The sequence below is a fragment of the Ailuropoda melanoleuca genome, chromosome 1 (genome assembly GCF_002007445.2).
Source record: "Ailuropoda melanoleuca isolate Jingjing chromosome 1, ASM200744v2, whole genome shotgun sequence".
Lineage (NCBI taxonomy): Eukaryota > Metazoa > Chordata > Mammalia > Carnivora > Ursidae > Ailuropoda > Ailuropoda melanoleuca.
The window spans coordinates 41,556,536-41,570,349 of NC_048218.1; positions in this window are offsets into that span (position 1 = coordinate 41,556,536).

The window sequence follows — 13,814 nt, forward strand, 5'->3', positions numbered from 1 at the left end:
TTGAAGTGATATTTGAGAGATGAATATCCATGGTTGTTTTGTAGGTCAAAAAAGGTGTCTCTAGAGATTTGATATCTGAACAGTGTACAGAATGAAAAGAAGGGATCAGTAACTGACTGATCTGAGCTGGCCATTTTCTCTCTTCAATATATCAAAAGAACTCAGCTATGGGGATGCCTGGGTGGCTCAGTCTGTTGAGAGCCTGCCTTCTGATCAGGTCATGATCCCAGGGTCCTGGGATCAAGTCCCACATCAGGCTTCTTGCTCAGCAGAGAGTCTGCTTCTCTCTCTGCCTGCTGCTCCCCGTGCTTGTGCTGCTCGCTCTCTCTGACAAATAAATAAAATCTTAAAAAAAAAAAAAAGAACCCAGCTATGAAAACCAAATTCCAAAGTCTTTAAAATTGTTATTTTCCCTTTATACCTCAAAGGCCAAATATTGAATTTTGTAGTACATCCCTTTCAACATGTATTCCCTCACAATTCAACACCTTTGCAGGTTATCATCTTTATTCTGGAACCCCAGTAACACCATCAACTGTGCTATACCGGAAAGCAGCATCTGCATAATGTAGTATATGATAGAACCAGCGGCTCTTGTGGTCATATGCTCAGCATCTCCGCTCTTTCGCCATACAGTGGGTCATGGATTAAGGTAATGTTATGCAGGATTCCTATAGGTCAGACACAACCTTTTGGCTTTGTTTCCCCAAAAGAAAATGATGTTTACTTTGCCTTTACAACTGAGGTACTGTCACCTGACTTCTTCTATTCAGAAGTTATATTATCCTGAGTTATTAATGGGAGCCCAGTTCTACAATAGTATTTCCTACTTTTAGCATCATTCTATAGAAAATATCCCCCCTGAGCTCAGATATGACTGGTATGAAACTGCCTTAAAATGGCTACAGGGATAGCCTAGTGGAGTAGAGTGCTCATATCTGGGAACAAACATGGCAGGTGGTTTCTTAGGTCTTACACTATAGTATACCTACTTTTTCAAGACTTTGTTCCCTTCCTCCACTCTGTCTCCACTCTTCTGCAAGCTTTTGTTTAATGTGGGCCATTGCTATTTTCCTACTTTCCAGGGACCAGTCCAGCAGTGGATCAGAAAGGCTCTAAGCACCCTTTTTAGGGCATTAAACCCCAAGTCACAAGAGAGCATTCGGATATGACAAAAACCATTATCCAGTTTAAAGTATGTGTATACACACACACACACACACACACACACACACATCCCCCTCATTCAGCACTTTTAAAATATTCACTCCCAGTTAGGTCATGCTGAGACCAGACCACAGTTATTGGTCTGCTGGCAAGGAGAGGAGGTAGGCAGATCCTAAAGAGAGAAATAAGTATCCTGCCAATAAATTACAACAGGTAAGAACTCTTCATCTTTTTTTTTTTTAAAGATTTTATTTATTTATTTGACAGAGAGAGAGACAGCCAGCGAGAGAGGGAACACAAGCAGAGGGAGTGGGAGAGAAAGAAGCAGGCTCCCAGTGGAGCAGGGAGCCCAGTGTGTGGGGCTTGATCCCAGGGACCTGGGATCACGCCCTGAGCCAAAGGCAGACGCTTAATGACTGAGCCACCCAGGCGCCCCCGAACTCTTCATAATCTTTAAGCAAAGGATTGCCATTTTCTTTTAACAAGGGGCACCGAGGCATTCAGGGATCCTAGTGCATCTGCCTTTATATTTCATGTTTCCTGTTACTTTTCTGGTGTTGACTCTAGAATAGGGGATGCTTAGTCTGAGAATTCAGTCTTCTCTGAATTTCTACCACTTATACAATTACACCCTATGCCTGATAGCCAGCCTCCTTCATCCTCTAGCTGCAGGAGATAAGGGGGGTTTCCTTAAAAACTGCCAAAGAGGCATTTTGACTTTCACAAATTGCTTTAAATCATTGATTAATACATCTGAGACTATCACTTTCTCAAATTAATTAATCATTGGCACTTAGCAACAGCCATCCAATTCTATTCCTATAATTGCTACCTCTTCCATATCTCTCAGACACCTGAGATATTGCATTGCTAGTACACCCTCTTTTTTTTAGTACATCCTATTCCAATCCATCATAAGGCAAGGCCTTAGAAATTACACTGCTAGAGCATTCCAAGTACTGTCAATACTCCACTTGCAACCAGTGTTGAGATCCTCATTGTTGTCCAGAATCTCATTTTTTAGGAGCTACTTTCTAGAATGATTCCTCATATGCACTTATCTTAGGTCAAGTTTTCTAGACACAGAGTCTAAGATGGAGATGTTTTTCAAGTACTTATTAGGGTAAAGCTCTCAGGACAAGGGAAAAAAGTGATGCAATAAAGGTCAAAAGACAAATTTTAAACATGATGTCATCTTAGCTGGAGGTTAGTTCCAGCCTGATCCCATGTGGAAGCCGTAGAACGTAAATTTCACCAGAAAGTCAATGCTTCCTTGCAACAAGTTACTTTGAACTCTTATACCAGTTAGTCAGTCACTGGCCAAAGTCTGCCCTCAAAAGAGGTGAGAGTGGGGAGAAAATTCCCTGCTGAGGTGTGTGCTATTTGGCCAAGAACAATTTTCTGGAAAAGGGGGCAAGTACAAGTTGTCTGCTAAGCACAAGCCTCATAATAGCTGGGACACAGGTACACCAGCTGGTTAAGGGGATCTGGAGGGACACATTCAGCATGAACAACCATGTGAAAGTGACTGAGTCACTAAATTGTAAGATCATTTTTGTGAGGAACACCTAAGCCCATAACACAATTAACAGAGCACCTTTTTTTAATGGTAGATAAATCACAGTTTACGGGGAAAGAAAAGTAAAGGAAAGGGTAGCTATCTCAACTATATATAAAACTGAGTTGAGTTTACAGAGTAGAACAGTATGGCGACTTACAGAGGGTATGCACTGTGATAGCAGTTCCACTTTTATTCTAGACACCTTATTGGTGAGTTACAAATTCCCCCTAGAAAATAAATGCACGTCATGAAACATAAGAGATACGTATGCTCAAGCCAAAATTGTGTATTTTGTATTGGCTATTTATTAAAGTTACTCTTCCATAGAAATCTATTAAAATGATAAATATCCATTCCTACTCATTTGCCTTGAGGAATTTAAGTGACGAAATAGAACAGCAACAAGAGCTCTTAAACCCAGAGAGGGTCTTGGACCAATTACTTAGGTCAAAAGTTCAAAAAGTCACAAATTTGTCATCACCTCCAGTACTATGTACATGGTCTGGAGCTACACAATAGGCAGGAACTAATTAAAAGAATGTTGTTAGTGGAAATCTCAAATGCCAACTACATTGCAGGAGGGCTGCGACATGATTTGTTTTGGATAAAAGAGAAATCACTTTCTTGAACCAATTCACTTTGATCAGCTCAGTGATCTGTAGAGTTATTCAGTGAGATATCCTACTATCAATCTATTCATTATTCAATGAAATATATTATTTTGTAACTCAGATTCAGGGAAAAAGAACACCTTTCTTAACACAAAACTTATGGAAAAACACATTTCTTGAGATTTTAGTATATCTAAGACTAATCCTAATATTTCATAAATTTTGTGAACCCTAATTTATTTCTTAACTGGTCTCCTGTAGAAGGGATTTAAGCTTTGTTTAATTATTGACCTTTATGAAGGAAAGTCATATCTAGAAGATACGTGGGGAAGGGTTGAAAATGAAAAATTTAGGTGGTAGCTGTGTGTTTTCCATTTTTTTTTCTTTTTTTTCTTTTTTTAAAGATTTCCCCTGTGGTTTCTACACAGAGGTTGATGGAAGATAAAACAGAAGCTCTTGATCAGGCCAAGTCCAATGATATTCAAAAAGGCCTGACACAGAGAAAAAAAAGTAATAGCTAATAAATATCCATTTCAAATATGTATCTGGAATAATAAAAAAGGGATAAAAATGTCAAAAGGAAAAGCAGTAAATATAGTGTCCACTTGATGGAAGAGTATAAAAATCCTGAACTCCCGATAAGTAACAAACATAATGGCTTAAATAACATTGTATACACTGAGAAGAATGATATTGTTACAAGTATGACGGAATGATAGAAATAAAACCCTCGTTAAGCTAGGCTATTTAAAAATGCCAAGTTATCACTTCCTGCTGTAGTGCACAGAGAAGGGCAGAGCCTCACTTTCGTGATATTTCTGCCAAAACTGCATAACCTGAATCTAATCATGAGTATACATCAGACAAAGCCAAATCAAGCGACATTTTACAAAATAACTGGCCTATAATTCTACGAAATAACTGGCCTATAATTTTCAAAGAAACCAAGGATCTGAGACTAAGAAAATCTGAAAAAACTAGAAACAAGACAGCTAAATGCAATGCGTTATACTAGATTGGATCCTGGACTAGAAATTAAAAACATTTTGCAAGAAAGAACACTGAAACATTTTTAACATCTGAATGTCTCAACAATTAGGTAATGTATCACTGTAAATTTCCCAATTTTGATGACTGTAGCATGGTTATATAAATTTTTTTGAATGCAAACTGATTTAGGAGAATAAAGGTATCACACCAAACAGCTGATCAAATAGTAGTACACGTGTATACATAGAGAGAAATGATAAAGCAAATTCCGTGAAATGTTAACATTGGAAAATCTTCGTGAAGTTTCTATAAGAGTTTTTTTGTATTTTTCTTGCAAACTTACTCTAAGTATGAAATTATCTCAAAACGAAAGGTTTAAAAATGGCAATTGATATTGGAAAAAGAAGAAATCATGATGAGTAGAATAAACTTACTTTAAATGCAAAGGGACTTATTTATTTTTGGCTTAAATACTATAATTGTATAATACTTTTAATCTAATAATTTCTTGGAACTTTAAAAAAATTTTTGGAACTTATAATTGTATAAATCACTTTGATTCCAGTACATGTAATAGCACAGGAATATAAAAGATAAATTTTAAAAAAGAGAATAAATTTTTTAAAAAAGGAAAACTTGCTTTGAAACATCAATATAGTCATATATCAAATAATAATTTTACTGTACCATTTCTTTCCTAGAAGATAGGAATTGAAGCTGATAATTCAAATGCATGAATTTATGTAAACAGTGCTACAGGTGCAATCATGTTTGTTGGGGTTAAAATTTCTCTGCACTTTCCCATAATTAACTAGTAGTAATTTAATATGATTGGGAAATTTAGTCTTCATTTTCAAGTAACACCAATTAAGATAATTATATTGTACAGATAAATTCACTTTTTGGTTTCAATATGATGAATCACCCATTTCATTTTCATTTCTATTCTTGAAATATTTGAGTCATGTCACTTTGTACTGTACAGATGTTTCTTCTTAGTTTCAGTTCAGTGGTGAATGAAGTGATTGAAGCAGTCCATCAAACATTGTGTTTCTGTCACACAGACAAATTGCTATAAGGCAAATTCATGAATTGCAGCTCTAAACCTTTAATATTTACAAACCATCAAAACTTCCAAATCAGTATGTGAAATTATATTACTTTTTTTTCTCTTTAATATTCCATCTCCTAAGGTTTGGTAAAGCATAGAAATATAATTCAAACTTTCTTATTCCACTCAGTCGTGATTATGATGGATGCTATCAATTTGTGTTACTATTATTGTACCTTAAGGCTAAAGGACTAAATGCTGATATTACTTAAAATAAGCTAAATACAGTAATTAAAAAAGGTTAAGATTATCACTGCCTTAAATAGTACCAGGTAAGCCAAATATACCATGAATTGTAATTCAAGAAAGCATCTTATGGGGGGCCTGGGTGGCTCAGTTGGTGAAACCTGTGACCCTTGATTTCTGCTCAGGTCATGATCTCGAGGTCATGAGATTGAGTCTTATGTTGGGGGGCTGCTTGAGATTCTCTCTTTCCCACTTCCTCGGCCCCTCCCCCAACTTGTACACCTATGAGAGTGTGCGTGCACTCTCAATCTCTCTCTCAATATATAAAATCTTTTTTTTTAAAAAAAGCACCTTACCAGTATCATCTAAAATAACTGCAGTTTTAAAAAATCTTCTATCAGTTATTTCCCAAATGTGACGAATAATTTCAGATAGAAAATAATCCTGTTAAATTAGAAGTTATTTGAAGAGCTGTTTCTGGAAATAGTTCTGAATGTCAAAGGATAAAGTTCATGTAGTTTAAAATGAAATTATACTGCATAGATTTTTTTAGGTGGAGTTTCCAATAAGTGCTTTATAAAACTACTAAAATAATTCCTGTACTGCACTAATCATTCTGCAAGTCCCACAACATTGTTTAAGTCTGGCTTTATTTTTTATTTTTTTATTATCAATTTGATGTTATTTTTTCCATTTCCATATTGAGTGTTCACGATGTGGTAATGTTAAGGTATTATACATGTTAATATTATTGTAATCTGATTAAAGGTGAGAATAATTATTTAATAGTTTCTATTTAAGAGGCATTAAATGGAAAACCAAACACCTTGAAGCCCAAGGCATATAAAAATCTAAATTCTCACTATTCTCAGTGTGATCTGGTGGAAATATCCCTGAGAAGTCCTAAATCTACTATAAACTAGCTATAGAAGTGAGCAAGAAATTTCAACTTTAGAATTTCTACACCTTGATATTTACTTACTTATTTACTTAAGATTGTATTTATTTGAGAGAAGAGAGAGAGAAAGCACAAGCAGGGGAAGGGGCACAGGGAGAGAGAGAAGAAGACTTCCCACTGAGTGTGGAGCCCAGTGGGATGCAGGGCTCAATTCCAGGACCCCAGGACCCTGAGACCGTGACCTTAGGACTGAGCCACCCAGGCGTGCCCCTCTGCATCTTGATCTTTAAAATAAAGTGGTCTGGCTAGATGAAACACAAAATTCCCTCACATATAAATCCTCAATTTTTTTTCCTTGTGAAAACAAAGAAATTTGATCGGTCTCTTGTTGAAGAGTATCACTTTTGTTAGATTAATTTTTACTTTAAAATATGTATCTGGATTAATATATCTTTATATAATTACAGTCTATTCTAAGAACCCAAAGTAACAATAGCCTTAATTTTGAAAACCAAATTTCCCATGATGTTGTATTCAAAATAACAAAACTTTAAATCACAAAGGAAAACAAAATGTAATTACTTTGTGTTAGTTGTTATAATCTCCCTTAGTATATTCTGACTAAATTTATTTGAGGAAGAGTTATGCTATACTTGGACGTGATATCCATTTTTCCAAGCGATTTACTACTCACACAAAATAATATGGCAAAAGAGCAAGAGCTCCAGTATATCGGAAAGAGCAATGGAGATTGAATAGAAAGAGGAGAACTTATGTGTAAAATTTGACAATTATATCAAATAACATGTATAATTTTCCTGGGATCAAGTCCCAGTTCCTCAGCCAAAAAAAGTGAATAACTGATATTTCATCTATTGTTTTAGTGAGGATTCAATCAGCTAATATTAAGCAAATAAATTTTAAATAGTAAATCACAATAGAAATTTAAAATATATTTTTTCCTTGAGGACATTTTTTATTTATTCAGATTCTAAATAATGTTTGCTTTCCAGAAATATAGCTATTTGCCCATTTAAAATAAGTATATCTGAAAACATTTATTATAAACTGCCCAAAGGTCTGCTGTCACTTGCTATCCCTTTTTTTTTCTTTTTTGCATTTTGCTATTACTTGCCATCACCTGCTTTACAACAATAGACGTTAAGTTGGTTGGATTTTATTTTCATTTAAGCATTGAGCTAGTAACTATTTATATTATAAATTAAAGTATTAGAGATATATCTTAATCATGATGATCTTTGATTAAAAGTCTAATAATTCCCTTTTACAGATCAGTGAAAATTAGGGAATTTCTATTTTTCTCCAAAGTTTCAACTGAATAAAGGTGGGTGTATCAATAAGCAAACTGATGTTTGCAGGGAGAGCCAGGCCTGGTTCTCAGGTGTCATCTATTAGTCTGACCTCAATTACTTCTGGCCTTTAGTTTTCATTTCATGTAGGTGACTTTGGTAAAGTTCTTCGATCTCTTCCATGAGGTCTCTTTGGGTCTAGTGGTTCTCTGTGTTATGTTTGGTTTACATTATGCTTATGTCATGTTTGTCATATATCCACAGGAAGCATTCTGTAGTTCTATTCTATGCTGTGCTTCACAGAACTCTACAAGGCAGAGATCATCACCTCGTACTGGTCACCCATGGGTGTACAGGAATCACCCTTTCACCAGAGATGCATCCCAGAAACTCTATGCAGCTACTCAAAGTCCTGTACTACTACCACATCACCATTTCTTATTGGGATCTTGCACCTTTATAAACACACAGAAGTCCCTCTGCTTTTGAATCCTTCAAAGCTCTCCGGAGATTAGGTCGCTGCTTCTCCTTAGGTTTTAACACCTTGAAATAGCAGACTTAAGCCTCCTTTACACGAAACAGCCAATGTCTAACTGCCCTTGTTTTCCCAATAAGCCCTTTTGCTCCTTCCTACCAGTGCGGTCCATCTAGTGTCTGGAGTCCCCACACATGCAAATGCGTCACTCAGATGAAATGTCATGTGGTTTAGGTCAGTTTCTCCAGATGCAAAGCCTGTGATAGCATTTTTTTTTCATCTACTCAAATGATTGTTTAAGGAAGTACACTGAGGACAATGTGAGGGATAAGGTGGTGGCGGGGGGATGGGGGAAAGTGAATCAAACAAGCATGTGATTCTTCTGAAGACTAGCTTTAGTCTAATACCACAAGGAGGTTCTAGAACAAAAATTAGACAACACAGTTTATCCTAAGGCCAGGTCATCTGCTGAGGTCTATAGTGAGAGCAAGGTAGCTTCCATCTGTCGGAGGAGAGAGTGGCAAGGCTCCCAAGAAAGCGCAGCTGTTAGCAACCAACCTTTATAGCAGCTGGGGAAGTAGATGCATCAACTCTTAAAGGGGCCATAGACATCCACTGCAGCATAATTATTGTTATCCACCTCTTTACCTGGGTTCCCCCAAAGAAAGACTCTAAGGTACAGAGTTAGGTGCAGAAAAAGTTTTTGGGAAGTGCTCCCAGAAAGCACTTATGGCTGCTATCACAAGGAATGGTAGCTCGAGTAAGGACCCCCAGTTCCTTGAATTCCAGGCAATCTTTTCACTGCCCTGATTATACAGCAGTAATCTTAACATATCAAGTAAATAATATTCAATTAACTCTTCTAGGATAAGAAATCCTAAAAATTGCATAGATGAAAACCCAAATTCCCCAAATGGATTAAGAAAATGCTGAAGACAAGGAGCATTTCTACTTCTACTTTTGGGTTCCCAAGATCTTGTATTATTTACTGGAAACAAAGCAGCAGCAGCGTGGGTAGTTGTTGGTTTAACAGGGTACCCCAGCTCCACATCATATATTCATCAAAGTAACACTTTTCCTGAGCCTTTTAAAGGACCGCCTCAAAGATCCCTCAGGTCAGCAGCCAAGTGATATAGGCAGAAAGAGTTGATGCCATGATCATGTTCCCTTCAATGTTTTGCCTTCACTGTAAAGTGATTCCCTGGGTCTGAGGCCATGTTCTGAGTGATACCGTGACCCCAAGTACTCAGAGAGTGGTACTCGCAAAGTGAATGCGAACAGCCAAGGCAAATTTATTTCCAGAATATGTGACAATGCGAGTAAATACGAATTGTTACTCATCTCTCTTACAAGAGAGAAAGAATCCAATATAACCAACTTGCCACGTGTGACTGGTTGATTCTCTTGAGTGATAGCAATATACTGAAAGTTAAGGATTCAGGAAAATAACCTCATGATGGGCCTGAGGATCACAGAATTCAAATTAAAAGAATGTGGGCCAAAATGATATGCATCACCTGGTCTCCACATTCCAAGAAACCCACTGTTTTGTTGCTCTCCTAAATGACTGCATGACCCTTTTGGTAAAGGTTGGGGGAGGAAAAAAATATATGTATATTTATACACACATGCATACACATACTTATAGTCACACTGCAGTTTCTTTCTCAAGAGGGCCAGCTCTCTTCTTCAACTGACAGCCTCTGAGAACAGCTCAGTATTTAAACAAAGTATGGGGTTGTGATTTTTCCATATTCTCAATTATATTTCAATCATATTAATAAAAAGAATATATTAAAAAGAATATATTAAATAATGTATTTCAATTATTTCTTTAATTTTTATGGAGGCACTTTTTCTACAAAAATTAATTTATTTCTTATTTCCCAATAGGCTATAATTGGATTTCCTAGAACTATAAAATAATACTTCCCTTTTTAAAAGATTTTATTTATTTATTTGAGAGAGACAGCGAGCGTGCATGATGGGGGGCAGGTTGGAGTAGAGGGGGAAAGTAAAGGAGCGGAAAGAACCTCAAGCAGCCTCGGCACTGAGCATGGAGCCTGACACAGGTTCAATCTCAGGACCCTGAGATCATGACCTAAGCCAAAACCAAGAGTCAGCCACTTAACTGACTACGCCCCCAGGTGCCCCAAGAATAATACTTATTTATTAAAAACTTTAATTATGTAGTTTGGTGGTTGATTATTGACACATTATTATGATACAGAGTGCATTGAGTTGTGGCTATGTTCAGATTTAATTAAGAATGAGTGTTGAACAGGGGCGCCTGGGTGGCACAGCGGTTAAGCGTCTGCCTTCGGCTCAGGGCGTGATCCCAGCGTTATGGGATCGAGCCACGTCAGGCTCCTCTGCTATGAGCCTGCTTCTTCCTCTCCCACTCCCCCTGCTTGTGTTCCCTCTATCGCTGGCTGTCTCTATCTCTGTCAAATAAATAAATAAAATCTTTAAAAAAAAAAAAAAAGAATGAGTGTTGAACAGAATAAAGTACTTTTCGCAGATCAAATAATCACATGCTTTTCTACTTTCTTTTTTAAAGCTTTTATTTATTTAATAAGTTTTTATTTAAATTCCTATTAACACAGTGTAAAATAAGCTTCAGGTGTACAATTTAATGATTCAATACTTACAAACAACACACTGGGCTCATCACAACAAGTGCCTTCCTTAATCCTCATCACCTGTTTAACCTATTCTCCATCCTCCTCCCTTCTGGTAACCATCAGTTTGTTCTCTAGAGTTAAGAGTCTGTTTCTCGGTTTGCCTCTCTTTTTTCCCCCTACAATCATTTCATTTGTTTCTTAAATTCCACATATACAGACACATAAAAAGATGCATAACATCACCCACCATCAGGGACATACCAATCATAACTACAATGGAATATCACCTCACACCTGTCAGAATGGCTAAAATCAACAACACAAGAAACAACAGGTGTTGACAAGGATGTGGAGAAAGGGGAACCTTCTTACACTGTTGGTGGGAATGCAAACTGGTGCAGCCACTGTGGAGAACAGTATGAAGGTTCCTCAAAAAGTTAAAAATAGAACTATCCTATGATCCAGCAATTGCACTATTAGGTATTTACCTAAAGAATGTTTTTCCACTTTAAATTGAACTATTTATTTGCAATGTATTTGCTTTCATATTGTTTCATTCTAGTGGGAGATTGCTTTGATTTATGTCATAAAAGCATTGCACAACAGAATAAGAAAATTAATTTGAAATTAATTAATTTTTATAAAGACTGAAAAAGTCACACATAATTTGCAAAACCTCCCAAAGGTGCTGGTGATAGAATGTGCAGCATGGTGACTATAGTTAACAATACTGTCTTGTATATTTGAAAGTTGCTAAGAGAGTAGTTTTTAAAAGTTCTCACCACACACAAAAATAATTGGAACTATGTAAGATGTTGGATGTGTTAACTCAACTTATGGTGGTAATCATTTAACAGTGTATGCATTTATCAAATTATTACATTGCATACCTTAAACTTACACAGTCTTATATGTCAATTATAAGAAAAAAGAAAATAAGATGGCCTAAAATTTTATGTGAAATTGTGGGAAAGAATCACAAGTTCATAAGCAAATGACTGGAAAATTTCCTTTTGTGAACAATTAATTTTGTTTTACATCCAGATCAGGTAGGAGACTCTTGGCTGGCAGGATGCTGTTGGCTGGAGAACGCGGGACTGAGTGGATCTAGCTTCCTCTCCTTCTCTCCTCCATTGGCATTCACAGCAGGGTGAGGGTAACAATTGTACATGGGGATGGACAACCATAGGAAATATTGAAGCTGCCTTCTTGGAGAAATGGACCAAAGTTTCTCTTATTACTTGAACTCTCTTTTCTTCATTGTAACAGACTCCTTTTGCCTTACATCTCCAAGAAAGTTCCATGGCTTAGAAAACAAATTTGATTCTACTGAGCCCCCTGACAAAAAAGAAAAGAAACAAAAAGAAAAGAAAAGAAAAGAAAAAAAGAAAAAGAAAGCAAGAAAGAAAGGAAGGAAGCGGAAGAAAGAAAGAATAAAGGTTTCTTTTATTATTACTAGATCTATGTCAATCTTGGAGACAAATCATTTCATTTTAAATATAGTTGTTTTGTTTTAAAGTAACAAGATTATCAAAGAATGACCAACATATCCAATGTTATTTAATTATTTCTCACTGCGCTGTTAGTAGAGATGTTAAAAGAAGATAAGACCTGACAGGTCCAGAAATAAGGCAGCACGGAGGCCCAGGTGGAACCCGTTCAGTCTCTGGCTCACCACAGGCTGGAGACTGGCAACTCTAACGAGAAAACAAGGATGTATTTCACAAAATGCTGGCAAGGGCAAGCAACCAGAACTGATCCTGGCAGCCCATCCCTAATCTGAAAATGGCATATGCTGATATCCTTTGGCCAGCTCACACATGACAGATGTCTTTTAACCAGGTCGGACAAACACAACACGAAAGACACAATTTGTGCCTGCACTAGACTCTGGCCTGCATTCTCAAACAGAAAGTCTCTTTCAGCAGCAGACCATTCCCCTACCCTAACCGTGATATCTACCCCTTTTCTTCATTTGTGCATGTCGTTATTGACTTTATCATTTTTAAGAACTCTCTTTTCCACGATGAAACACTTTTATGTAAATTTTAAGATCATTTATGTAATTTTAAAATTGGTTTTGATTTGACTCCTTATTTTCCTTTTCGTTTTTCTTTCTTTCCGTAATAATATTTTCTGAGTGCCTCGTATGTGATAGGCATAGTGTTTAGGGATCACAGGTAACAATTAAATGGGATCTTTGCCTCTGCAAAGCTTAAAACCTACTATATCAGAAAGGAAGGCAGTCAGATCATTAAAATACAGTGAAATCTATTCTATGGTAAGACAATTCAGAGATACTATGAACATGCATCAAAGGGGCCACCTGTAGACCCTGGGATGTTTTCCACAGAAAGTGACTTCTTCGATGTCTGAATGTTAAATAAACATTAGCCACATGGATGTGGGAAAGAGGGAGAATTCTAGGAAGAAAGAACAACAAACACAAAACATGGAGTCATGAGAAAGCACCCCTCCACACAGATTTTTCAGAAACAAGAAGAAATTAAAAAGCAGCCTAGAATATAAGGACAGGTGAAATTTGGAACTCCTTTTAAGTAAAGTCAAAACATGAATCTTTTTTAACTTGCAGGATGACATGAGTAGAATTTTAGTTTGAGAGACAGTATACGAACAATATATGGTGGTATCTAGCAGTACCGTGCTGGGGTTTTTAGCATTAGTCACGTCGCTACACTGCCCTCAAACCTCGTTTACTCAACTGAAATAGTAATGAGAGTCTTAATGGCACGTGCCTCACAGGACTGTTTTGAAAATTGCAGTAGTAAATACACGTAGACAACTTAAAATATTATTTGCCAAATGGTAAACCCTAAACAAATGATGGTTGTTATTATTTATATTATTTATTACAGTACCA